At 41.3% G+C, this 24,683-nt stretch overlaps 1 long non-coding RNA gene across 1 annotated transcript; it reads right to left on the bottom strand.

Moving 5' to 3' along the window:
- Nucleotides 1-12,695: 12,695 nt before the first annotated feature.
- On the bottom strand, nucleotides 12,696-16,040 carry LOC123798034 (uncharacterized). Its single transcript, XR_006781161.2, has 3 exons — nucleotides 15,554-16,040; nucleotides 13,257-13,319; nucleotides 12,696-13,001 (listed from the first exon to the last, which is right to left on the bottom strand). It is a non-coding gene; the product is annotated as an uncharacterized LOC123798034 (long non-coding RNA).
- Nucleotides 16,041-24,683: the final 8,643 nt, after the last annotated feature.

Below are 24,683 nucleotides of genomic sequence, written 5' to 3'. Positions count from 1 at the left end.
TCATGCAATTGAGGAAATCATATAAACCACTGTTCTATGAAAAGCTTTGTTTAAAAAATTCTATTTGCTGTGCACCATGCATTGGGTGTTATATGCAAATGATGAATCATGGAACATTGCATCAAAAACTGGGGATGTACTATATGGTGACTAATATAACAAAATAAAAATTATAAAAGAAAAAATCAAGCCCAAACCTGCCATGGTCTGGAGCAAGCAAACATTACTTCCTAGCATCAATATTATAAAAAAAAAAAAAAAAAAAAAAAAATTCTATTTCCTGCAACCTTCTTAGCTTCTGACAGGGGGCAGCAGAGCCCATAAAAAGTAAAGTTGGCTGCTTTTAATTGGTGGTTTGCAAAACTTCGGAGTCAGACCTTTAACAATTTTCAGCAGAAACCAGCCCTCGATACCTGACAAACCGCACTGTGGAATAAAGACTTTAAGGTAAAGTCTAGTTTTATTAATTCAATATTCTTTGAAGGCACTACAAATGATTTACTGTTGTGGTTTTTTTTCCAAGGAAAAACAGTTTATTATTTTTTAATGCAAATAGCCATCTCCCTCACTTTGTTGCTGAGTAGGAAAAACCCACTCTTCTTCCTGCGTGTTCCTCCTTTACTACTCGCAAGAACATTTCACTTTGGACACTTCTGATCACCAAATGTGTGTGGGTTTTCTCCCACCAAGCAATTCTCTGTGACACCAGCTGGGTGTCATGTAATTCAGTTCAGTTCTGACACTATCAGGAATTAGCATAGAGCCCACAGGTTAAGGATTCAGTCCCACAAGACCAACCCCCCCAACACACACACATTTCAGATGCCAGATTCAAGTCCCAAATTGTTACCATGTTTCTGACCTATTGGCTATAAATTGATGTTCCCACAAACCCCTCCTTGAGATCAACAATTTGCTAGAATGGCTTGTGGAACTCAGGGAAATGCTTACTTACATTTACTGGTTTGTAATAAAAGGATGCGGTAAAAAATATAGATGAACATCCAGATGAAAGAGATACATGGGACAAAGTATGTGGGAAGGGGCACAGCGCTGCCGTACCCTCTCCCAGAGCACCACTGTCCCGTCACCTCTATGGGTTCACCAACCTGGAAGCTCTCCAAGCCCTTTGCCTTTGGGATTTTTTGGAGGCTTCATCATGTAGTCATGATTGATCATTAACTCCATTTCCAGCCCCTCTCCCCTTCCTGGAGGATAGGGGATGGGGCTGAAAGTTCAAAGCATCTAGTCATGACTTGGTCTTTCTGATGACCAGCCCCCAGCCAGGAGCCCAGCAAACATTGCCTCATCAGAGCAAAAGATGCTCCCATCACCCAGGAAATGTCAAGGGATATAGGAACTCTGTGTTAGGAGCTGGAGTCAAAGACCAAATATTACAGCAAAAGGTGCTCCTAGCGTTCTCATCACTTAGGAAATTGCTAATTTTTAGGAGCTCTGTGCCAGGAACAAGGGGCAGATGCATATATATATATTTTTCCCCCCCACAATTATAAGGTGATTTTTAAAAAAGATTTTCTTTATTTATTTGGTAGATAGAGAGAGTGCACAAGCAGGGGGAGCAGTAGGCAGAGGGAGAGGGAGAAGCAGGCTCTCTGATGAGCAGGAAGCCTGATGCGGGACTCAATCCCAGGACCCTAGGATCATGACCTGAGCCGAAGGCAGACCCTTAACCCACTGAGCCACCCAGGCACCTGATTTATGTGCTTTATATTTTTCAGTTGCCACCACAGCCTTGGAAGTAGGTATCATCACTCCCATTTCTGAGATGGAACTACTGAGTCACAGGGCAATCAAGTAATTCCCAGGCTAGCTGCACTGAAGGCCTCTTAGGACCCCATTCACATGAAGCACCATGTGAGCAAAGCCCCCTGGAATGACTCAATGTCACACAGCTATTACGAGGCCGAGTCCAGATTCACGCCCAGGCTGCTTGGCCCGCAGTCCAGGCTCTTAGCACCCGTTCGTACTGCGTTTCCCGAGACACCTTTTCTGGAACCTAACATTGCCCAGTTAGGCCCTGTTCATCTATGTCTTCGATCCAGCAAGAGAGAACATTGCAGTTTACGGTGGTAGGGGAGAAAAATGAGCGCTGGACTCAGAGTCTAAGGCTGAGGTTTGAGTCCTGGGTTCGCCCCTGATGTGTGCGACCTTGGCCAGTCATTGCACCTCTTCACATAGCCATTTTCTTCTGTAACATAAAGAGAAGGGGGTATCCTTCTCTCAGGCTTAGGGTGAGGACTCTGAGATTAATGAATGTAAAAGTGCTTTGTAGGCTGTAAAGGTCTGCACAAACATAAGGGTTACTACAAATCAAGGGAACAAATGGAACCAGCAGGCAGCTATTTATTATTTGGGTTGATATGTATGCAGAGTATTGACTTTTTATGCCTCATTTGCTTCTGTGAAAAATGTACAAGTGACGGTATCTTGAGTCTGCAAATAGAGGATGAGTCCTTTGTGTGTGCTGTGGGTGCTGCAGGGACTGAGGGAGGAGGCCAGGAAATGAAAACCATGTGGCTCTGAGTTGGGTCTTGAAGCTTTAAACTTCCCCACAAGGAAGAAGAAAATGTGCTAGATGTTTTTGGGTAACGACGATTAGAAATACAAAGCAAGCCTATGTTCCCTAATTTCTTGTATTTCTCTTGAGCAAATGTTTCTGTTCTTTAGGCAGTTTAACAGCAAAATCACATTTCATTTGAAATGTGACAAAATTGGGCAGAATTAGAGGCTCAGGATGCTGTAGTAAAAATGAGCTATAAAATTTAAATAAGTCTTAAGTGAATTGGCCTCAGGCATTTTCTAGATTAAAAAGAAGAATTGCAGGAGCCAGGATCTTGTTTTTATCTTACTGTCTTCTCCTATGGTGGCCATGACCGTATGCAAAAGTGCTCACACTTATAATTGTAATCTTTAAAGAGAAAGAGCAAAGAAAATTTCTTTAACCTTTCATTTCCTCGCTAACCCACCATTGCAGGAAAGATCCAGCTAAGGTGTCTAGAAAGGCATACTCAAGAAGTTCCATCCAGGGATGCCTGAGTGCCTCAGTTGGTTTAGTGTCTGCCTTCAGCTCAGGTCATAGTCCTAGAGTCCTGGAATCGAGTTCCGTATCAGGCTCCTTGCTCAGCGGGGAGCCTGCTTCTCCCTCTGCCTGCTGCTCCCCCTGCTTGTGTGCTCTTTCTATGACAAATAAATTTTAAAAAGAAGAAGAAGAAGTTCCTTCCATGCAGATCTGTGGTCTAAGGGTTGGAAAGTAATGGCATTTATCAGAGAGTGTGAGTGAAGAAAACAGGACAGATACTTGTGAATCAGGTGGAGCTGCTGGGCAGGAGGGAAATCAAAAGATTCTTGACCTCAATTTGGGAAAAGGAATTAGGTAGAAGTACCATAACAAACGTGTGGGTGTATATGGGGAGTGGGGGGAAAGGAGGGTAGAATTTAATAACATACGGGTGCGTTGGTCAAATATAAACAATAAATAGCACTCACACCAAAAGTATTGAAGCAGAGTGGAGATGTGTTGATATTTGTCATGTGAAGCTCTCTAAACAGATTAAAACCACATATCCGAATTAAAGAGGCAGCTTCTCAAACATCTACTTTAACAGAGAGCTTTTACCCCAAGTGACTGAGATTAGCCACAAATCCCTCATGAAACCAAATTAATGAGATGATCCCTGGTTATTGAGAAAAAGAACTGAGAAAAAAAGGGAAAGTGATTTTTCTCATAAAAATGGTCAGTAGTTTTACATTTGAGTTTTGGAGACAATTCATTGACTCTTAGGAGCTGGAATAACTTCAAAGATGCTTTCATCCAACCCCCCTCAGATGAGTAAACTGAGACCCAGAGAGATTCAAAGTCTTGCCCAAGGCCCTCCATGGGAAGGGGGCTGAGCCAGCTTTGAGCTCTAGTGTCCCCTGTCTGCACCCTGGATAAAAAGATCAGTGAGGTTCCCTCCTGAGCCTGGGACTCAGGATGCAGGGCAGTTGCTCTGGAATAATAAAGAAGGCTTTTTAAATATTCCCTCATTTAAAAAGTTTGCATTTAACATCTGCTACAGAGGGAGGAAAATAAATTCCAACTGGCCTCCTTTTTCATTTCATTTTATTTCTCATTTAAGAGTGTGGGTGGAAAGAAGGGCTGGAAGTTGAAAGACAGTAACATGAGCCATGAAAACACTGTGTGTTCCACAATTAGAAAGTGAAATGCTTTACAGATGCCACCAAAAGACAGAAAGAAAGAAAGAAAGAAAGAAAGAAAGAAAGAAAGAAAGAAAGAAAGAAAGAAAGAGAGAGAGAAAGAGAAAGAAAAGAAAGAGAAAGAAAGAAAGAAAGAGAAAAATTAAAAAAGGAAGACAGAGGAAAAGGCAGTCTTGAATCGGGGTATACCATTCTACCTTCCATATCAACCAGGTAAAGGAAATCAAATGCTAATGAATAATATGTCCACTAGAACCCTTCTTGAGTATTTATTCACTTGGCACAAGAGACAGTAGAGTATATATGACATATGCGTTACGTTCAGAAGACTTCTGCACCTCTTCATCCTAGTTCTGAGCTAATCAAAGTGGATATTCTTGTCCTGCAGGTTCTTTCTTCACAAATCTCGAATCAGACTCAGAATCTCAAGCTGAGTGAAGGGCTGGTATGTGAGTAGCTGCTGTGAGAGGATGAGGACTTGAACTTGTCAAGCTCGTCAGAGCAGATGCACGTCTATTCTTGAGACTGCCCATCTCTACACCAGGTACCCACTCCCTATTCAGCCTGGCAGTAAACGCACCCTATAGATAGCTACCTTCCCCACTAGGCATTTTTTTTTTTTTAAAGATTTATTTATTTATTTATTTGGAGAAAGAGCAAGAGTGGGGGTGGGGTGGGAGGGGCAGAGGGAGAGGGAGTCTTAAGCAGACTCCTCACTGAGGATGGACCCTCCTGACTCAGAGATCATGACCTGAGTTAAAACCAAGAGTTGGATGCTCAACTGACTGAGCCACCCAGCCACTGCACCCCCCCACCCCGCTTTTCTTTTTTTTTAATATTTATTTATTTTGAGAGAGAGAGCCCAGTAGGCATTAAAAAAAAAATTAAGCCAGAATAAATCTAAGAGAAGCCTGGAAGATCAGGATATATATTCTTTGACAATATTCTGAAGAGATTTAGTATGAGTGGGATTTTTCAATTATTGTTGAACATGGACAGGTATATTTTGTTCATTTTAGATTGTAAGTGACAATGATGGATATTTTATTTCCCTAGAATATTGGTGATTTAAAGTGTCTCAATTAAAAATCTATTTGGCCACACATAACAGAAAACCCAGTTTACGGAAACTTAAACACACGTGTTTCAATTTCATACTTAACTATAAGTCTGAAGTAGGAGTTTGATGGTGGTGGTTTGCTAGCTAAAGATGGTGGCCAGTGTCCTGGTAAATGTCTTGGCCTTTCCCTTTTAGGTACACCATGTCAAATAGTGACCAACATCCCTAAATGGAAGACAGGAAGAAGAGGGGTAAGAGGAAGCCAGCTGAGACCAACCACTTTTATTAGGAAAGCTAAATCTTTCTCAGACCTTGCTCCCAAGCAGATTTCTGTTTGTGCCTCTTTGGCCATTAGTGGGTCATATGGCCACCTCCATCTACACAGGAAGGTGGGAAATCGAGGAAAGATTATCATGATTAGACCAGGATAGCGGTGGATTTTGAGTAATCACAAGCACTGTGTATCACACAATGGAGTTACAATTTCATACGTTTACAAGTGTGACTGTTACCATTAGCCCTGTGTATTTTAAATGCAGAGATTTTTACATTATTTCCCCTTGCTTCTTTACCTCTGTCTTGATAGCCTTATAGTTTCCATACAGTTTTCTTTGAAATGGCCACTGGCCCTACTTTCTTAAAAGAAACATTGTTAACAGAGCCCTGGCTGTCTCAGTCAGTAGAGCATGCGACTCCGTGAGTTCAAACCTCACGCTGGGCATAGAGCTTACTTAAAAAAAGAAAGCATTGTTAAGACGGATCCCAGCTGTTTGCCTCCAGGGTTATGACATGTGCTTGTCAGAACTTCATTAGTTTCCTGGTACATATATCTTTATGAACAGCTGGAAGTAATTTTCAATCTAACCATTTCATATTTCATGGATGGGTGAACTTTACGGTCACTTTTGAAGGAACTATTTTAAAAGCTCATGCATCTTTGATTGGACACTTGGCTAGTCCCATCCATTTCATTGGTGCTTAAATATTTAAAAACTCCAAAAGGGCCCTTACCAGAGTTGTAAAAGAGATACAAGAAAGGCACAAAGAAAAAAATTATGTCATCTCTTGTCCCTCTCGGTATATTCAGTCTACTGTCTATGCAACAGCTAAGTGATTCTTCAAAACAAAAAGGAGACCATGTCATGCTTCTGTTCTCAGTACTCTGGTGGCTTCTGGTCACCCTCCTTACAATGGCTTTCTGGGCTCTAGGTGACCCGGACCTTGCCTGTGTCTCACGTTTTTCTACCCCTCCTCACTCTGCTGTGGCCACACTGGCCTTCTTTTATGTCCCTTGAGTAAGCCAACCATGTTTCCATCTCAGGCCTTTGTTTACCTTTCTTTTGGTCTGGGGTTCTCTACTCTCGGGTATTTATGTGTCTTGTTCCCACCTTTATTCAGGTCTCCACTCACACGTCACCTTCTCAGTGAGTTTTTCCTGACTACCCCTGTGTAAAGTATCACCCCTGCCCCCGTGCCATCCTTCTCTGTCCCCTAACTTTATTTTTTTACAAGGCCCTTATTTTAAGCTGACATTATGTTATATATTTATTGGTTGACTTGTTTATTATGTGTTCTCTCCTAGAATATGAGCTCAGCAAGGGCAGGAACTTGGTTTTTTTTCACTTCTTTATCTTTAGTGCCTAGAATGGTGTCTGGTATCAGTAGCTACACAGTAAGTATTCATAAATATTTGTTGGATGAATAAATAAGAGTTTCAAAAAACTGGTTCAACTATCATCTATTCAGAAGACTAATAAGTGGATCAGAGCTAGTTGGGCAGTTGTTTTTTTTTTCCCATGAGTATACTGGTACTTTATTTAAAAGAATAAAACTTAATAAAAATTCTCAAATCAAACAATGTTACATTGAAATGTGGTCCTTCCTTAAACTATTTATTTAACAAATATTTATGAAGTGCCTCTGCCTTAAAGAAGTGCCAGTGATTTTCCATATTTAATGTGTTCTAGCTATATTTCCCTATAGAGTTATCTGTACATTAACTATTAATAAAAGGGACCAGGAGGAGTGTTTCTAAACATTCCTTAGGACTCAGTTTTTGGCCCTGTTTCATGAACATGTTTTATTGATGACATAAATGAAGCTTATAGGAAACTCTTTGACCATTTTAGTAAATGATAGGAACCACTTAACACAGTGGTATTATAGAATTGGGATCCTAAAATGTCTTGACCAGCCTGTAGTAATGAGATATCCCACCAAAGAGAAAAAATCATGTGGTAAGAAGACATGCTTCAAGAGGGGAACTGAGGTTGATTGGTAGTATATTGGGAAAGATTTAGAATTACAGTCACTGTGACTCAATAGTATGCCTTGTTTATTACTAAGATGAAAGTACACTTAGAAATGCTAATCTAATAATATTACTATATTATTAATAGCTAATATATTTTCATGACTATGATCAAATGAAAAACAAATCCAGACTTAGTAAGGGGACACTATTGGAAAGGATTATTGCAAGGAGGGGCAAGAGACAATTGCAGTAAGGGAGGGGAACCATTGCTGCAACAGAGAGAATGCTTTGACCGTAAGACCTGCAAGTGCCCCAGAGTCCAGTGAAGAGAGTTTTCTTTTACACAAAGAGGTAAACAAAGAACCAGGTGTGGGGAAGCGGGATAAAAGGGTGATATGGTGGGTAGTGGAGCAGAAAAATGCTTTACCCCGAGGCTAGTCCATTCTCAGAAGGGGCTATATGCTGACTCAGGCAGAGATGGGTCCAAGTTCAGGGGCCTGGAAGAAGGAGAGAACCAAAGTGTAGCTGGGAAGAACAGTTTAGCTAATCATTTATGAGGCAAAAGGAATTTTGAGGGTCTGTGTTTGGCCTTGTAAACAAGGGGGCATCCATGAGTCTTATCAAAGTCATATGGAGAAATGTGGTTCTTTGTAGTAAACCATTCTCCAGAACACAGAGAAGTTTCTTAACCTTCATTGTTTTCCAGGATCACAGGGCTCAGGTAAAATTCGACATTTATATAATACATAAATTATATAATGCATAGTGTACCAATTTTAATTCTAATTATAGCTGTTATATATAAAATATGTATGTAACACACACACACACATATATATATGTTATATGCACATATACATGTAACAGCTAGTAGAGTATAATGTCAGCTTCCTCTTTAGTCTTGGGGAGGTGACAATTAGCCTTATCCTAGTCTGATAACTGCTGGCTCAGAGGAGCAGCTGTGGCTCCCAGGCCTCACTATTACTTGGCCAGCAAGTGGGTTTAAAGTTTTGAATATGAAAGCCTGAAGTCAGGGCTTAAACCCAGCTTCTACTGCTCCTGTCTTTACACTGCACCAGAGCCAAACATTTACCTTTAGTTGGGATCTGGCCTCTGCAAGCGTCTGAATTTGTAACCCCTGCTCAAGAGTATTGTGGGCCCACCCTTTGAGGAATGTGGACAGACTGGATCACATTCAGGAAAAAACAACACAGATGGCAAAAGAAGAGAAACAATGCCACCATATGAGAAGTTTGGAGATTTAGTCTAGAGAAGATGGGCCAAGGGGAAGGATGAGAAAGCCCACCCTCACTGTCTCCAAATACTAGAAGTGCTGCCATGTGGAAGAATTAGAATTGTCTGGTCCCAAAAGTAGTACCAAGACAAGTGAGAAGATGTTGCAGGGAAGTAGATTTTGTACCAGCCTAAGGAAGCCCTTTCTAACTGAGCTGCCTTGGGGAAGTGGGGCTCTCCCTGTCACTAGATGTTTTGCTGCAAAGCTTCATGATAGGGGCTGCAGGAGGGGATCTAACTATTGAGTGGGTGTGTTGAATTAAGTAGTTTTGAAGTTCCCTTCCTACTGTAAGATTCCGATTTTGTGAAATAAAATATAACCCCATTATTTTGGCCTCCATTGATTTAGAATGAGTATAAATCCTGTTAGTGGGGTGGAAGAATTTTTCCTTTTTAACATTTTATAATATAATATAATTATTTTAAAGCATTTTATATACTGTTTTCTAAAACATTTTAGAAACATTTTAGGTTTTAACTACCTAAAACCAATTAATAAGATAATGTATTGTTGGTTATGTATAACACTATTCTAGAAGTTTTATGGGGTGCTAACAGAATGTAGATGCATCAAAAAGAGTAAAATACCTAGGAATAAATTTAACCAAGGAAGTGAAATACCTGTACCCTGAAAACTACAAGAAATTAATTAATTTAAAAAGACACAAACAGAAAGATATTTCACAATCATAAATTGGAAGAACAGAATGTAGAAGGAAAATACGTTCTCCAGGAGTAGTCAAAGTTTACGTGGGAAAATCTGATAAACCCATGAAGCAATAAGTGAGCCAGAAATTATGTTAATTACGTCTTATATATTTACAAAACAGAGTGAAATTAGAAAACAGTGTGCTAATTGTCAGGAAAACTCAGTAAAAGGGGGGTCTAGTGAATACAGTGAAAGCATGGTTTACATACAAAATGTGAGAACACAAATTAAAGATTACTAACCAAGTATTCGAACCCAGACTGTATTAGAAAAAGAAAGTCTGTATAATCACGAAACGAATCGAAAAGAATCACCATAGACAGCCTTAAGTAGGAGGAAGATCTTGAGTTTGCCCTTGAATGTTGGCGATGAGGAGAACAAACCAGGCTGGAGAGCAGCTAAGGTGGGAATGAGGTGGGTGGGATCAGAGGTGACAAGCAGATTGTTTAGTTGAGGAAGGGTGCATGCCAGGGGTGGAGGGACATACAATTTTTGGATGGGCCCACTGTGACCTTGAAAACCAGGCAGGGATATTCGTACTCAGTGCAGTAAGGAGCTAAAGAATGAAATGATGTGAGAAATTTAAAAGAGCACTTTCCAGTTCATTCAGTTAACCTTTATTGAGCACTTTACTTCACACCAGGCATGCCCAAGATGCTGAGGACCCCAGTACCCAGAAGATTGACCATTAAATGGGTGAGAAAGATAAGGAAACATTATAATTTTGTGATAAGTCATGAAGAGAAAGCACACGCTGTAGGTAGTGCACAAAAGTGTTGGGTGTGGTCGGCGCCACTCCAGGCGGGGGTTGGTGTGATGCCACAGAAGGCCTTCAGGCGAAGAAATATGTGAACTGAGTTTTGAAAGGCAGGCATGTGAGGTTTGGGGGATAGGCTTGCCTGCAAAGTGACAGCATGTACAGAGTGACCTGGAGAATAAGTGGGGTCGTTAGGAAGGTCACAGGAGCTGGAGTGCAGGACTCTGGAGGGTAGGGGAGGGGACAGGTGTGGGTAAGAGGTGGGCCCAGCCAGGTGAAGAAAGCACTTACATAATACCAAAAGTAGCAAATGGGTATTCACTGTTATTTTTTAGGGTAATTTTAAAAAAAGATTTAAAAAAATTTTTTTAAAAATTTGTTTTAGAGAGAGAGTGAGTGATAATGGGGCTGGGGGGCTGGGTGAGAGGGGCATAGTGAGAGGGAGAGGATCTCAAGCAGGCTCCGTGCTGAGCCCAGTGTGGGGCTGGAACTCAGGACCCCGAGATCATGATCTGAGCCAAAATCAAGATTCGGACACTTAACCAAATGAACCACCCAGGTGCCCCTTTCTGGGTAATTTTTAAGGGTAAATCAAGCTGCAGGAATGAATGAGATTGTGGAGGGACTGAGAGAAGGCAGAACAAAATTGGGGGGGGAACCCATGGTTTTCTTTAATGCACAGATAATCATCTCCTACTTACTGATCAGCTGCTATAAAAGTAAAATTCTAGTGGCCTCTGCTAGGAAACACTGGTGGACCTAGTTTAAGTCTTTATATCAAAGTGACAAAATGCTCATTTTCCTGAAAAGAATTTTTCATGATTTATAGTTTTTTTGTTTTTGTTTTTACGACTTAGAATTGGTAATATGTCTGTTTGTTAAAAATGCTTTCCCAGGATCGGTTAAATAAATTGTGGCGTATTCCTACACTAAAATACCACAGTATTAAAAATGATCCCATGGAAGAATATATTATGACATGGGGAATAGCTCATGTTGTATAAGTGGGCGGGGGGGGTGGAGAAAAAGTACTACAAAATGATATCTATGATCTTATTTTTTATTTTTAAAATTTATTTTTTTAAAGATTTTATATTATTTGAGAGAGAGAGAGAGCGAATGAGTAGTGGGGAGGGGCAGAGGGAGAAAGAGGGAAAGAAGCAGACTCCCCGCTGATCAGGAAGCCCAGTGCGGGGCTAGAGCCCAAGACCTGGAGACCATGATCTGAGCCGAAGGTAGACGCTTAGCCAACTGAGCCACCCAGGTGCCCCTATGATCTTTTTTTTTTTTTTTTTTTAAAGAAAAACAAACCAAAGAAAAAGATCAGTCATTCCTTTTTTCTGAGTTTCATTTTCCTCTTCAGCAAAATAAAAGTACTAGATAATGGGTTTACTTCCCTGCCATAAATAGCGATAAAAGTGGATAAAATACATGAAGCAACTGTTTTCAGCCACTGGATTACACTTCAGACAGTGTACTTCAGAGAAACACAAAAGACGAGTCCCCATTCAGCCCAGCTTTCTGTCTGAGGACATGTTCTGGACTGTGGTGTAGAGCTGGAGCCCAAGCAGAGTGGCTGTCTCATTGAGTGGCAGTTTAGGGACTTGAGAAGGCAGAGATCGGTATCCAGAGTGGCTGAGGGAGACTGTGCAGCAGAAAACTGACGAAGACGGAGCTGGACACAGGAGAGGGCCCCTGAGGTCTGGCCTGCAGGAGCACTGTCCTAGAATTTTTCACTAGTGCTGGCTGTTCACCCACAGGCCAGACTCCACAGCGCCTGGTGGAGAGAGAGGATTCTGGGGGTGAGGTGGATAAAACAGAACTGACTGGACATAGGCAGAGGCAGGGTTTGGAGATGCTGAGCTCTAAGCCAGAGTGGAAGGACCTCTCCGAAAAACTCAGGGATTCAGTTAAGACCCCAGAAAGGCCATGCCATAGGAATAAGAATCACACTAGATTCAGGACAAAAAATACGAAAATCATCCAACCCCAACAACACCTAGAATTTTTAAATTGACCTGCCCAAGAGGAATTGACACTTATTTAACCACTTGCCAGAAAAAATTCAATACCTTTAAAGGAAGCCAACATAATCCAGATTCCAAACAAATAAATAAAGGTATTAGATTAATGATGTCAACGACTCCGTTAACCTTAAATATAAAACTGCCAGCCTGAGTGGCTCAGTCAGCTAAGTGGCCAAGTCTTGGTTTCTTCTCAGGTTGTGATCTCAGGGTCCTGGGTTGGAGCACCCTCCTCGTCCCCTCCCTGGGCTCCCTTCTCAGTGGAAAGTCTGCTTCAAGATTCCCTTTCTCTCTCCCCCTGGCCCTCCCCCACTTGCTCTTTCTCTGAAATAAACAGATCTTAAAAAAATAAAATAAAACTGCCAGTTGTTTTACCGGAAAAAGATGGGTTTATTCAGAATAGCAGAGAATTACAATCCAGAACAAGCAAGCTGCAGCAACGCCACACTCTGGTCTGCAGAACAAAGTGGAGGAGCACTCTTTGATAGAGGAAAGAGGGTTGCTGGGTTGACCCTTATAAACAAAAAAATCCCTTGGAGTAAACTGGGAGTTTGGAGTACGGTGGCTTCTCATTGGCTGAGTTGTGACAGTCTCTCATTGGCTGGGCTGTTGCTGGGGCAGGAGGAAAACCTTCCTTCCTCCTGCTGGAATGGTAAAGTAGTATCCATGTGAAGATCTTTCTCTTCCTGTTGGATTTGCAGTTGATGAGTGGTAGGACATGAGAGCTCCCCTTTCCAGTCTCTCTACTCCATTCTAAATGAGGTTTCCTTTCATTAATTTTATTTTTTATTTTTAAGTAGCCTCTACACCTAATGTGGGGCTCAAACAACCCTGAGATCAAGAGTTGTGGGATCCACTGACTGAACCAGCCGTTTGCCCCTCCTTTTATTAATTTTTACAACTCCTTCTAATCATAAAATTCTGTGACTTAGAAAGAATACCTGTTTTCCATTTGGCTTCCCATGTGGTCTCTCTTCTTTCTTCCCATTTTAAAGACCTGGAAACTAAATGATAGTTCAGTAATAAAACATATTTAATTTACATAGTATTATTTAATCTTTAAAAAAATATATTTTATATTAGTAGGCTGTGTGATATGTAGATATAAATATTTGAGTATATGTTGTGTACTTAAAACTTTGCTAAATATTCATAATTCTAAAAAAGAAATTCCACCTTGAAGGAGTTTATAATTCAGCTGGAAAGGAATGGAGATTCACATATGAACTGATGAATAAAATGGTGAGCAATAAAAATGAAACCAAAAGTATAATTTCATCGCTGCACAGAAATAAGAACAGAGAAGGACCCATGACCTTAGCACATACACAGATTTACTCATGAGGTGACTTAGTCAATGGAGAATGAGACACGTTTCCTACCACTACAGCCCCACCAGACCTCCCAAAGCTTTGAGGTTCTGGGGAGGATGGCCATCTCACAGGCTCATTGCCTCCTACCACACTGCTGAAGGAAGCTGGCTGGTTGTGTAGGATGCTCACCTTAGCCCCCTTCCCTTCACTGCTATTCCTGCTCTCAACCTCTTGTCTCCCCAAAGAGGATCCTAACTGTCCTATCTCTCCCCAGCCTTACCCACACATTTTCACTGAAGATAAAACCAGGTGGTAGATGAATGCCACTATGCACCCCCAGTAGCAAGTACTGAAGAGTCTCATGCCATGGAATAATAGTCACTAATTTTATGTTCTCATCAATTAAGACAGAGAAATACCAGCAAGGTCTGTCCTTTGAAGGTCTGTTCCCTTCTCCCTTCCCTGAGGCTGTTAGTTACATCAAAGGCAGGGCCTTAATAACTCCTAGGCCAGCTCAGAGGAACAAAGATTAACTACTAATAGCTCATTGGCTTGTCTTGATTCCAAAAGTACTAACCAATATATTATGTCCAGGTCTTGCTGACTAGTACAAAATTATCTCAAGGTTCCTATAAATAATCTCTCTCTCTCCATATATATATATACATATATATAATATGTATATATATGTATATATATAATATGTATATATATATACTATAAACAGTATATTTGAAACTAAAATGGAAGAATGACTAATTTCTTTCTACCAGGCAAGATTATAATAGCTGAAAACTTAAAATACCCTCTCTATGTAATTATATGAGTTCTTCATTTGCATTTATATCTATATAAATAATATTTATCCATATATATTATCTATATTTTTTAATGTTTATAACAATAAAAATGCCAGTGTCTATAGAAAAATAAGCAAAGGACTCAAACAGAATAAGTAATCCATATGGTTAATAAGCAAGCATAAAGACTAAGGAGTAACTGAAAAAATACAAATTGAAACAGTAAGATGATATTTTCACCTACCAGTTTGGGAAAGATTTAAATATTGATGAAAGCATGAGGAAAGATACTCTCATATACTATTGAGAGTGTAGATTGGTAAAAACTTTGTGAAAGGCAGTATATACTCAAAAAAATCTGCGTACCATTTATGCTAGGCATCTAATTTCTAACAATTTCTAAAGAAATAATTAGATGAAGGCACAAAGACAAAACTACAAGCATGTTCACTGTAATAGTATGATATATGTAAAATATATAAATGTAGTAGTATGTATAATAGTAAAAAATAGTACTAAGTGAACATTAATATAGAATGAGGAAGCATATTTTAAAGACACAGACAGTGCCCAGCTCACCCATTAACTATAAATTGTGATGATATTTTCCATAAAAGCTTTGCTGAGCATTAGATAATTGGGGCCAGAAAGGTCAGTGAGAAATGTCTCAACTGCTTTACCATGGTGAGTTGACTGTGTAATATGCACTTAATGGAAAGGCAACTTGCCAAAATAGATAGCTCTCTCCCATACTGTCCTGGGGCCTATTTGTTTTTAAATAAAGAACATATTTTAACTCACTTAGAAATGGTAAATTTAGTACAAAGCTTTCAATTGTTTTGGAGGGGGAAGAAAGAAACCCTAAACTGATTCACAGAACACAGGGACTAGAATTTCAATTGAAACCAGATGTTCTCATTGCTGTTGTATTTAATGGCCATCAGCAGTCAAACCTGAAAACCCACGTCTTCAATGTGGCCCAGCGAATGTGAGTCTTCCACGGATGCCTGGGCAAGGTACCTGGTTCCTTTGAGCACGAGAAGCGGATAACTATGCCAGTAGCTTCCATTTACGGATAATTTACTATGTGCTGGGTGCCATGCTTAAGCATTATACCCAGCTTACCTCATTTAATTCTAAGAAACCTGTAGAGTCGAGTGCTTTCTCTATCACATAAGTGAAACAGTTGAGACTCTGAGAAGTTAGTGGCTCGCTTAAGGTCATCCAGCAGGGATTCCAGCCCACGGCAGGTCCACAGCCTGGCTCTTACTTTCCACATTGTAGTACAGTCTCTGCATGTTGTACAGGGAAGGAGAGAAGTGGAAGAAACAGTATTAGCAGGGGACTATTCAACTGGTAAACGCCAATGTGGCCGCAGTGATTTTCTAGATATTAAAGTATTTCCACGGTAATTGGTTAATAGTGTTGCCCTTAGCATCTCCCTTCCTCCCCAGTGATTTTCCACTGCCCTTCTCCAAGATCTCGGGGCCCCTCATTTAGCAACAAGAGGGGCCACACGTGGTCTAGCAGGGCCCCTCAGGAACCCATCCAGGGCCTTCTTTTTGGGCAGCGTTGGGGAATATTAATTCTCTGCATATCATCCCTGAGGAGAAGAAACACCTAGTGAGCATAGGGCAGAGGCAGGGCTGCAAGCTCTAGAATTCACAGCTATGTTTGCTATATTCCATCTCTAACTACTCTTTTATACTTAGAGGTTTCCTTCATATCAGTCATAAGGCAGTTCCCGTGTTCGCCCTCTGCTGTCGCCCAGGGCCAGGTGCATGAGCTCTGGCCTGACTGTACTGCCTCTTCATTTCCTCCATCCTGCTTGGCACTGGCAGCTCCAAGGCACAGCCAAATGTGACGGTGGCATTTGGAATTTGGGGCAATTTGATCAAATCCAAGACATCGTGACTGTGAGGTTCACCATTTCTTTATGTCCCGGAAAGAAGGAAAGACCTGTGATGCGTGAAAATGCTGTGTCATCATGGTTCGGTTGCACCAGCATCTTGTTCTTTGAAATTTCTGTCAACTATTCTGAAGGATTTGGCAATTTCTCCTGCCTTTGGTTGCCACGATGGGCAGTCCTTCTGCACATGTCTCTGTAACAAAATGTAACACAGATTCCTCTGCTGGTGAGTATGTATCTTCCCTTCCCAGGTTCTGTAAAGGCTGTGCTTGGTTTACTGCTTTGTTAAAAATACGTAAACATCGTCATTCTTCCTAAGAGCGTGTTCGCATCTTTAATATCAAATTCATATTCTACTACTGTTTCCATTTTCTGCTGTGCTGTTTCTATTGAATTAATATCTGTGAAAATCCAAATTGGAGGTGCTAGTTACATTTCTTTCTAATACATATTAAAGATAAATTTAAAACTATTAAAATGGGGAAAATTCTGTCTAGAGTCATCCCACTGAAGCCCAATAAGGTGTATGCCAGGCTTCGGGAAACAAACCTCTGTGGCACGTTGGCTTGTCAGGAGCTCCTGGCAGTTGTTAGCTAGTGTATAAGGTGTAAGGTATTGTCATAAAAGGGTAGGTGGAATCGTCAAGCTTTGACTAATGGGTAATGGTAGTTCTTCCCGGGATTCAGTATACATATATTTATCTGACATCTGTCAGCTGGAGTGGGCTGAGGGGGTTGTGTGACACAACGCATAATGGCACAGAACTTACTGTGGGTAAGACAGGTGTAAAGAAAAACGCAAGCGTGTGCCAGAGAAAGCTCTTCTATTGCTTGGATGTGAGACATAAGGTCATTGCCTCAAAAATATATAACAGAGCATGGTTAGGCAGTAAAAGGGTTTGTTCAAATAGTAACATGGCGTGGAAGGTTGGCGGTTATAACTGTGGCTGCTTTGTCAGTCACAGTGACATTGTTACACTAGAGTATAATTGTAATTATTGCCAATTTGTCTAGTATTGTCCGAGACTCCTTTCAAGTGTGCCACTGCTATTCAAAAACGTCCTGCAGACCCAAAAGTTTCAGAATGCCACCATAATGCTTTAGACCACTGACAATGCACGCGCCTGCTTAACATAGAGGGCCTTCAAGGTAATTTTATTAGTGGAAATTTCTGGAAACTTGCAGCCCAACAAGATATTAATGTGAGAAAAAAATCTGCCTTAGTCATTGATAATCCTAGTTATGAAGTCTTCTCTTTGTACATTACAGATAGGCATGGGGGGGAAAGACCCATTTTGCTACTTAAAGGAATTCCTGAATGCCTTTTCTGTCATTTGTGCTAATCTGGCACTATATTATTTGAGGTCAAGTCTACTTTCTCTGCCTAATTCCAGTTATATATTCTCTACTTTAATTTTTTTATTGAATTAGTTTTGAAGAATTATATTTTTTCCTAGTCAGTTATGCACTTAATCTCTTTCTAGGTTTATTGCCAGAAAGATGTTCTTAGTATTCTTTTTTTTTTTTTAAGATTTTATTTATTTATTTGATAGAGAGAGAGAAAGACAGCTAGCAAGAGAGGGAACACAGGCAGGGGGAGTGGGAGAGGAAGAAGCAGAGGAGCCTGATGTGGGGCTCGATGCCAGGGCTCCGGGATCATGCCCTGAGCCAAAGGCAGATGCTTAACGACTGAGCCACCCAGACGCCCCTTAGTATTCTTGCGTCTTTAAAAATCCTTGTATTTATGTCATGTTCCCTTTTTACTCCTAATATTGCCTATTTTTGCTTTTTTTTTTTTTTTACCAATTTGCCAGAGTTGTGTCTATTTTTTAAAATGTTTTCTAAAAGAGACAAATTTTGGTTTTGTTGATTCTCTACTTAAGCTTTTTTAATAATCCATCTTTACACCACATCCCTTGGCATGCATTGCAATATTTATATGTGAAAACTCCCCTCTTAATTCAAAACTTTTGCTCTGAATGAATGAAAAGTCCCCTTATCTGGAAAAACTTTAAAAAATTTCCTGTGTGGGTGTATTTCCTTATTTTCTGTCTGCTTCTGTAAACTCATTTAATATTGTTGTTTGAATTCTCTTCCTTTGGACAACACTTTCCCCAATTACATTACTTCTCAGTTTTATTGCTGTTCAAAGCCTGAAACACAGGGATAAAATCCTGCTTCAGGACTCTCAAGTGATTAGTTTGGTTTATTCTGGAAAGCTCAGGCTCAAGTTGAGCTCTGAAAGATGATGAGGATTTGGATATGGGGTTCAGAGCAGTGGTTTTCTGGGTAGGGCTTTGAGGCAGCCTTTGTGGACAGCAGTGAGATGACTCACCCCTATCAAAAACCCGGAGATTCAAAGTAATATCCCTCAGCCAGCTTCATCTAGACCCTGTTCTCTCTGACTCTCTGCTCCAGTGGCTCAGACCATCTTTCAGTAACTCAAATCTGTGCTGCTCTTTCTTACCTCAGGGCCTTTGAACATGTTCCTCCCTACCCCAGGATGCTGTTTATCCTTGCCACTTTTCCTGCTTAATTTCTATTCTTCTCTTAGGTATCTGTCCTTTCGTCATGAATAATTTTCTGATTCCCACCGAAAGTCAAATTACCCTATTGTAACTTACCATGAATGTAATTTTACATTGATTACATGATTCCATGATTAATGTCTATCTCTTTCTCTGGAATGTAAACTTTTTGAGGACAGGAACTACATCCTTTACTTTCTCATTTTTGCCTACCATCTTACAAAGAGTAGGCACTCAGTTAATAATTGTTTAATTTCTCTCATTTGCTAATTAGTTAACATATAGCTGAACAGTATAGAGATCTACAAAGTCCATCTTTACTTCTTTTTTTAAGATTTTATTTTTTTATTTGAGAGAGAGAAAGAAAGAATGCAAGCAGGAGGAGAGACTCAGGGGGAAGCAGACTCCCTGCTGAGCAGGGAGCCTGACGTGGGGCTGGATCCTGGGACTCTGGGATTATGACCTGAGCCGAAAACTGACGCTTAACTGACTGAGCCACCCAGGCGCCCCCAAAGTCCATCTTTAAAGACATAATGTCCAGACAAGAGCTACTTGACCCAGAACTGCTTAGAATTTGAGAGGCTTAAGTTACTCCCGCTCATTAAAAGAAACAAAGATATGCAAAACAGACATAGAAAAATAGTGCTATTTTAAATGTTTACATTGAGACAATTAACACTTCAGCACATAATACAATATAATTTGCTACTCACAAGATAATTATAGGATTTATTAAATTATTCTTCCATGGTGCACTCAGGCAGTGTGAAACGGGATTGGGGTTCAAGCATAAAGGCATATAATAGATGTCCTTCTTCAGCCCCAGTATTGGCTGTCTGAATAGCCTCTCCACTTGAGGCCCTTTGTGAAAGCGATGCCTAAGCCATAGCCCCTCCTGGCTACCACCACCCCTTGTAGGACAAGGCCTGACTAAAGGTACTCATCTATCCCAAGAAAGAGCCTAGTAGAAAGAGATTTACTAGCCTTTGAAAAAGAGAAATAGAGAGGTAGACCCCGGCAAGTTCTCTCCTGCACAGCATACACCCTGACCTGGGACAGCCATCCCCCCTGTAGGGCAGGTCAACCCTAGAGTTGAGTTGGAAGTGTCTGGCGATCATAGCTCCGTGATGCTCACGTGCTCTGAGTTTGAGCTCTCCAGACAGCGTGTGATTACAATCTGACTTCTAGTGTTGGCAGCACGGCGATGCAGGTCATCTCCTATTAAGCCCCCACCTCCCCTTTAGTGTTACGGGAATACTGCGGCATAAGATAGTCCCTACGTCCAGCAATTCTGGGAATATCTGAATTACCAGTTTTTCAGTCACAAAGATTTATTAAGGGATTTAATGAATATAAAAAGTACTTAACACATAACCCAAAAGTTTAGGTAGGTAGATTGCACATGGACCATGATGATTCCTCTGTTAACTTCAATCTTTAAAGACTGTTTGCTTCACTCATATTTATTCTTTTCCTTGTAGAGGAATAAGGAACCTTGGGATGCACTTTGTGTTTAGCTAATATATTGGGTGACTAGGAACAAATGTATCAAAGTCGAGTGTTTGCAGCCTCTTTTGCCCACAAAGGAGAATTCTGAGTCTAGCAATCTCTACCTGTCCTTTCCCCCTGAGTGCTAAGGGAGAGTCTGTCTTTGCTAGGTTGGTTTCTGGGCCTTGTGATGCAGAACTGAGACAATGGTAGAAAATAGATGGAACGGAGAAGAGGAGATGGGGTGGGGTTATTTCATGGAAAAAGGGCAAGATTTATTGACTGGTGAGGAGAAAGAGGGAGGAGCAAAGGGGCAGGAGGAGAAAGGGAACTCCAGAACTAAGTCATGTCCTACTAAAGAGTTTTGTAAGTGAGAGCTGAAGGTCAGGCGAGAGAATATGGCCTGGAGGGGCAGATCTTTTCTGGGGAGGCCACAGAAAGTGTGGCTCTGAGAGAAAATTTTTAAAAAGAGTGTTTTGTTGTTTTTTTTTAAAAAAAGATTTTATTTATTTATTAGAGAGAGGCAGCAGGAGCAGGGGCAGAGGGAGAGGGAGAAATAGATTCCCCGCTGAGCAGGGAGCCTGACGCGTGTCTCTATCCTAGGACCTGGGATCATGAGCTGAGCCAAAGGCAGACGCTTAACTGACTGAGCCAGCCAGGTGCCCAATAGTGTTTTGTTTTGTATCAGAAATATACTTTCGTATCCTTGATGCTTTTTTGAGAGATATAATAGTAATGTTTTTATTTACATCAGTTTGTGTGCTGACCTGTTTCTTTGAGTGCCAGACTGCTCTGAGATTGGGCTGTTGGGACCTCAGTTCTGAGCATGAGTGTGATATGGGAACAAGGCAGTTGTCTCCCCACAGTCCTTCTTCTTGCCTCAGGCTTCGGGGCTTCCATCCTGATTGGTCAGATTATGATCTTCCAGGAAGTTGTTGGCCTGGAAGTAGCTTAGTGTGTTAGCCTGGGTTCTCCCAAAGCAGATCCTGAGGCAAAGAATTTGAGTTCAGGTAGATTATGGGGGATCGTGCTTCCAGAGGAAGTGAAGCAGGGAAGAATTAGCCCGTCCATGGCTGTGGCCACTGAGGCTGGTGCTGGTATGAGTGACTGGTGTTTGATCCTGTGGAAGCTTCTGAGGAGCTTTATGAAATCTTTCTCAAAATTATCCTCTTAGGGAACAAAAAGGGAAAGCATTAATTCATTGGTTCCAATCTTCTAGTGGGTCAGGGGTGGCCTCAGAGGCTTTCATTGTTCTGGGCTTTTTGGCTTGTGTTCATCTGACAGTTAAGCAGTGTTAAAAGATAAAGTGAGGCATATTAAAACTTTTAAGAGTTTATTTGAGCAAGAGTTGATTCCAGTTAGGCAGCACGAAAGCAGACGGGGTTAGGAGCGTTCTGCCACCAGGCACTAGGGGAAGGTGTTTATAGAGAAGATGTGGACGCAGAGCAGGGAGATTACTTGTTTGCCTGTAGCTGAAAGCCTAGTTGGCGGTTTGCGATTGGTTGTCCCTAGGTTTCCATTTCTTAACCTTGAGCATTTATAGGCTTAGATTTTGGTTTGCTTACCGGGCTGCCACACATCAGAGTCATTTCAGTCTAATGGCCTCCTTGTTTAATTAACTTAACAGCAGGTTCTCATGGATGTCCTACCTTGTGAGGTTAGAGCAGCCACAAGGCATAAAGCAAAAGGCTCCTGGTGTGGAACAGAAGCAAGATGGCCTTGGGCCGTACTTGCTCAGGGCGGGTTGCCCTGACACTGGCGAGTAAAACAGAGCACGCCGAAGAGCAGAGATTCCTGGGAAATGGCAGTGTGTCTGCCTGGATGGTGTATGTCAAGGAGAACAGAGGGACAAAAGAATGTCAAGTGAGATTGGGTAGCATATGGACTTCATCTGAAAGCAATAGGGAGCCAGTGAAAAGTTAATGCAAAAGTGTGAACCCAATCAGATTTGTGTTTTAGGAAAAGGAGCAAACAATACCAGTTGTAGTGTAAAGGATGGATTAATGGGGTAAGTGTAGCATGTGAGGGGAAGGGTAGTGGTTGTTACAGAAATCGTGAGACCTTTTAGGAGATAACACAGACAGTCTAGGCGAGAGAATATGAAGATCTAAAATAAGACTGTGGCAGATAGGGGTTATTGAAAGAGAGGGAACAAGGACACCTGGCCATGAACTGGTTCAGGGATGGGCGTGTGACCCAGGCTGAGTAGAGCAGAGGCTCCTTCTCTTTGAAACACAAGCTGTAAAGATGTGATCCCAAAGTGAGTGCCTCCCTTGTTCTCCACCATGTGGAGAGACTGTACATGGGGTCCTTTTAAACACTTTGATTATTGCTGGGAGAAACAATCTTTCAATACCTAACTGGTAATGTACACCATTGTTTTCATTTTGTTTTTCTTTCAGAGCTTGGAGAACAAGGGGTAGGGTGTGTGTGTGTGTGTGTGTGTGTGTGTGTGTGTGAAAGAGAGAGAGACTGAGAGAGAAACTGAGAGAGAGAGAGAGAGAGAGAGAATGACTTGATGCTATGCAGTTCCTGTATCTAGTCTACTCTGAGGGCTGTTTTAAACCCTACTTTCCATGGCTTGATGGTTTGTTTATATGAACATGTAATTTCCCCTTTTTGGCTTAAACCACTTGAGTTTCTCACAAGAGTCTTAACTAAAATAACATCTTTGTGCCTAAAGCTTTTTTCCTACTTTATTTTATTTTTTTTTTAAAGATTTTATTTATTTATTCGACAGAGATAGAGACAGCCAGCGAGAGAGGGAACACAAGCAGGGGGAGTGGGAGAGAAAGAAGCAGGCTCATAGCAGAGGAGCCTGATGTGGGGCTCGATCCCATAACGCCGGGATCACGCCCTGAGCCGAAGGCAGACGCTTAACCGCTGTGCCACCCAGGCGCCCCCTACTTTATTTTTTCAATACATATTCTTTTAAGGGAAAATAATAGGTCCAAAATTATCACCAATTTACACCATCCCCAGAAACGTGTAAGAATAACTTACCATACTCTTACAAGTACTGAGTAATACAATTTTTTAAACCTTTGTTAGTTTCTTAGCTTAAAAAAAAATATTGTTTAAAATTACTTATTTTGGGGCACCTGGGTGGCTTAGTCAGTTAAGCATCTGCCTTCAGCTCGGGTCATGATCCTGGGGTCCTGGGATCGAGCCCAGCTTCGGGCTCCCTGCTCAGTGGGGAGTCTGCTTCTCCCTTTGCCCCTCCACCTGCTTGTGCTCTGTTTCTCTGTCTCTTGTCTCTCAAATAAATAAATAAAATTTAAAATAAAATAAAATTACTTATTTTTAATTACTGGTAAGGTTGAAAATATTCCAATTCTACTTGTTTTATATCTTCTTCTTCTTCTTCTTCTTCTTTTTTAAAGTAGGCTCCACATGGAGCCTAACACGGGGCCTGAACTCACAACCCTGAGATCAGGACCTGAGCTGAGATCAAGAATCAGACACTCAACCGACTGAGCAACCCAGGCACCCCTGTTTTATATCTTCTTTTTTGTAAATTTTCCAGTTATGTCTTTTACCTATTATCTTTATTGGAATCAAATCAACTTTTAAAAATCAGTTTGTATGAATTTTCTCTAACGAAAGACTATTAATTTGCCTGTCATATTTATTTCAGCTATTTTCCCCAGCTTGGTTGCTTGCTCTTAACTCTGTTTATTGTGCTTTTGGACATACAGAAATTATAACACGATATGCACTTGAGTTTGTGTTTTCTTTCACAGCTCTTAAATTTAGCAGGCAATAAGGCTGCTCTGCCATTTGTCTTTATAAGTTGGCTACAAAAGCTATTTTGAAGAAATGGCTTTCCATGAGCTGGCTTTCTAGCAGCAACGCCCTCAGGATCTGCCACAGCATTTGAGTGGAGACCGTTCTCCTTCCAGGCAGCAACCAGCCAATGACTGCGCATGGCAGGGCGACTAGGCCTGGCCATTTGTGCCCAACATGGGACGCTCTATGAGCAGTCTTTGTGCTAAGGGACATGTCCTCAGAGCTTACCGCAGTCTGGAGCTCTTTCTCCCTCTCTTCCTTCCTTCCTCTCTCCCACAGGTGTCAGACTGACATTGAGGTCTGTAGGTTTTCCCTGCCTACTCCTGCTCCCTCTCCCTTTTGCTTTTCATAGGCATTACCCACAACAAAACACTGGCCCCCTTTAAAATGTTTTTTTAAAGATTTTATTTATTTATTTGAGACAGAGAGAGAGAGAGCACAAGTGGGGAGGAGGGTCAGAGGGAGAGGGAGAAGCAGACTCCCCGCTGAGCAGGGAGCCCAATGCCAGACTCAATCCCAGGACCCTGAGATCATAACCTGAG

This window comes from Ursus americanus, chromosome 1, assembly GCF_024610735.1.
Source record: "Ursus americanus isolate L20-20 chromosome 1, mUrsAme1.1.p, whole genome shotgun sequence".
NCBI classification, from domain to species: Eukaryota; Metazoa; Chordata; class Mammalia; order Carnivora; family Ursidae; genus Ursus; species Ursus americanus.
Note: the sequence above shows the minus strand (reverse complement) of the source record. Positions and strands in the feature narration are given on the sequence as shown.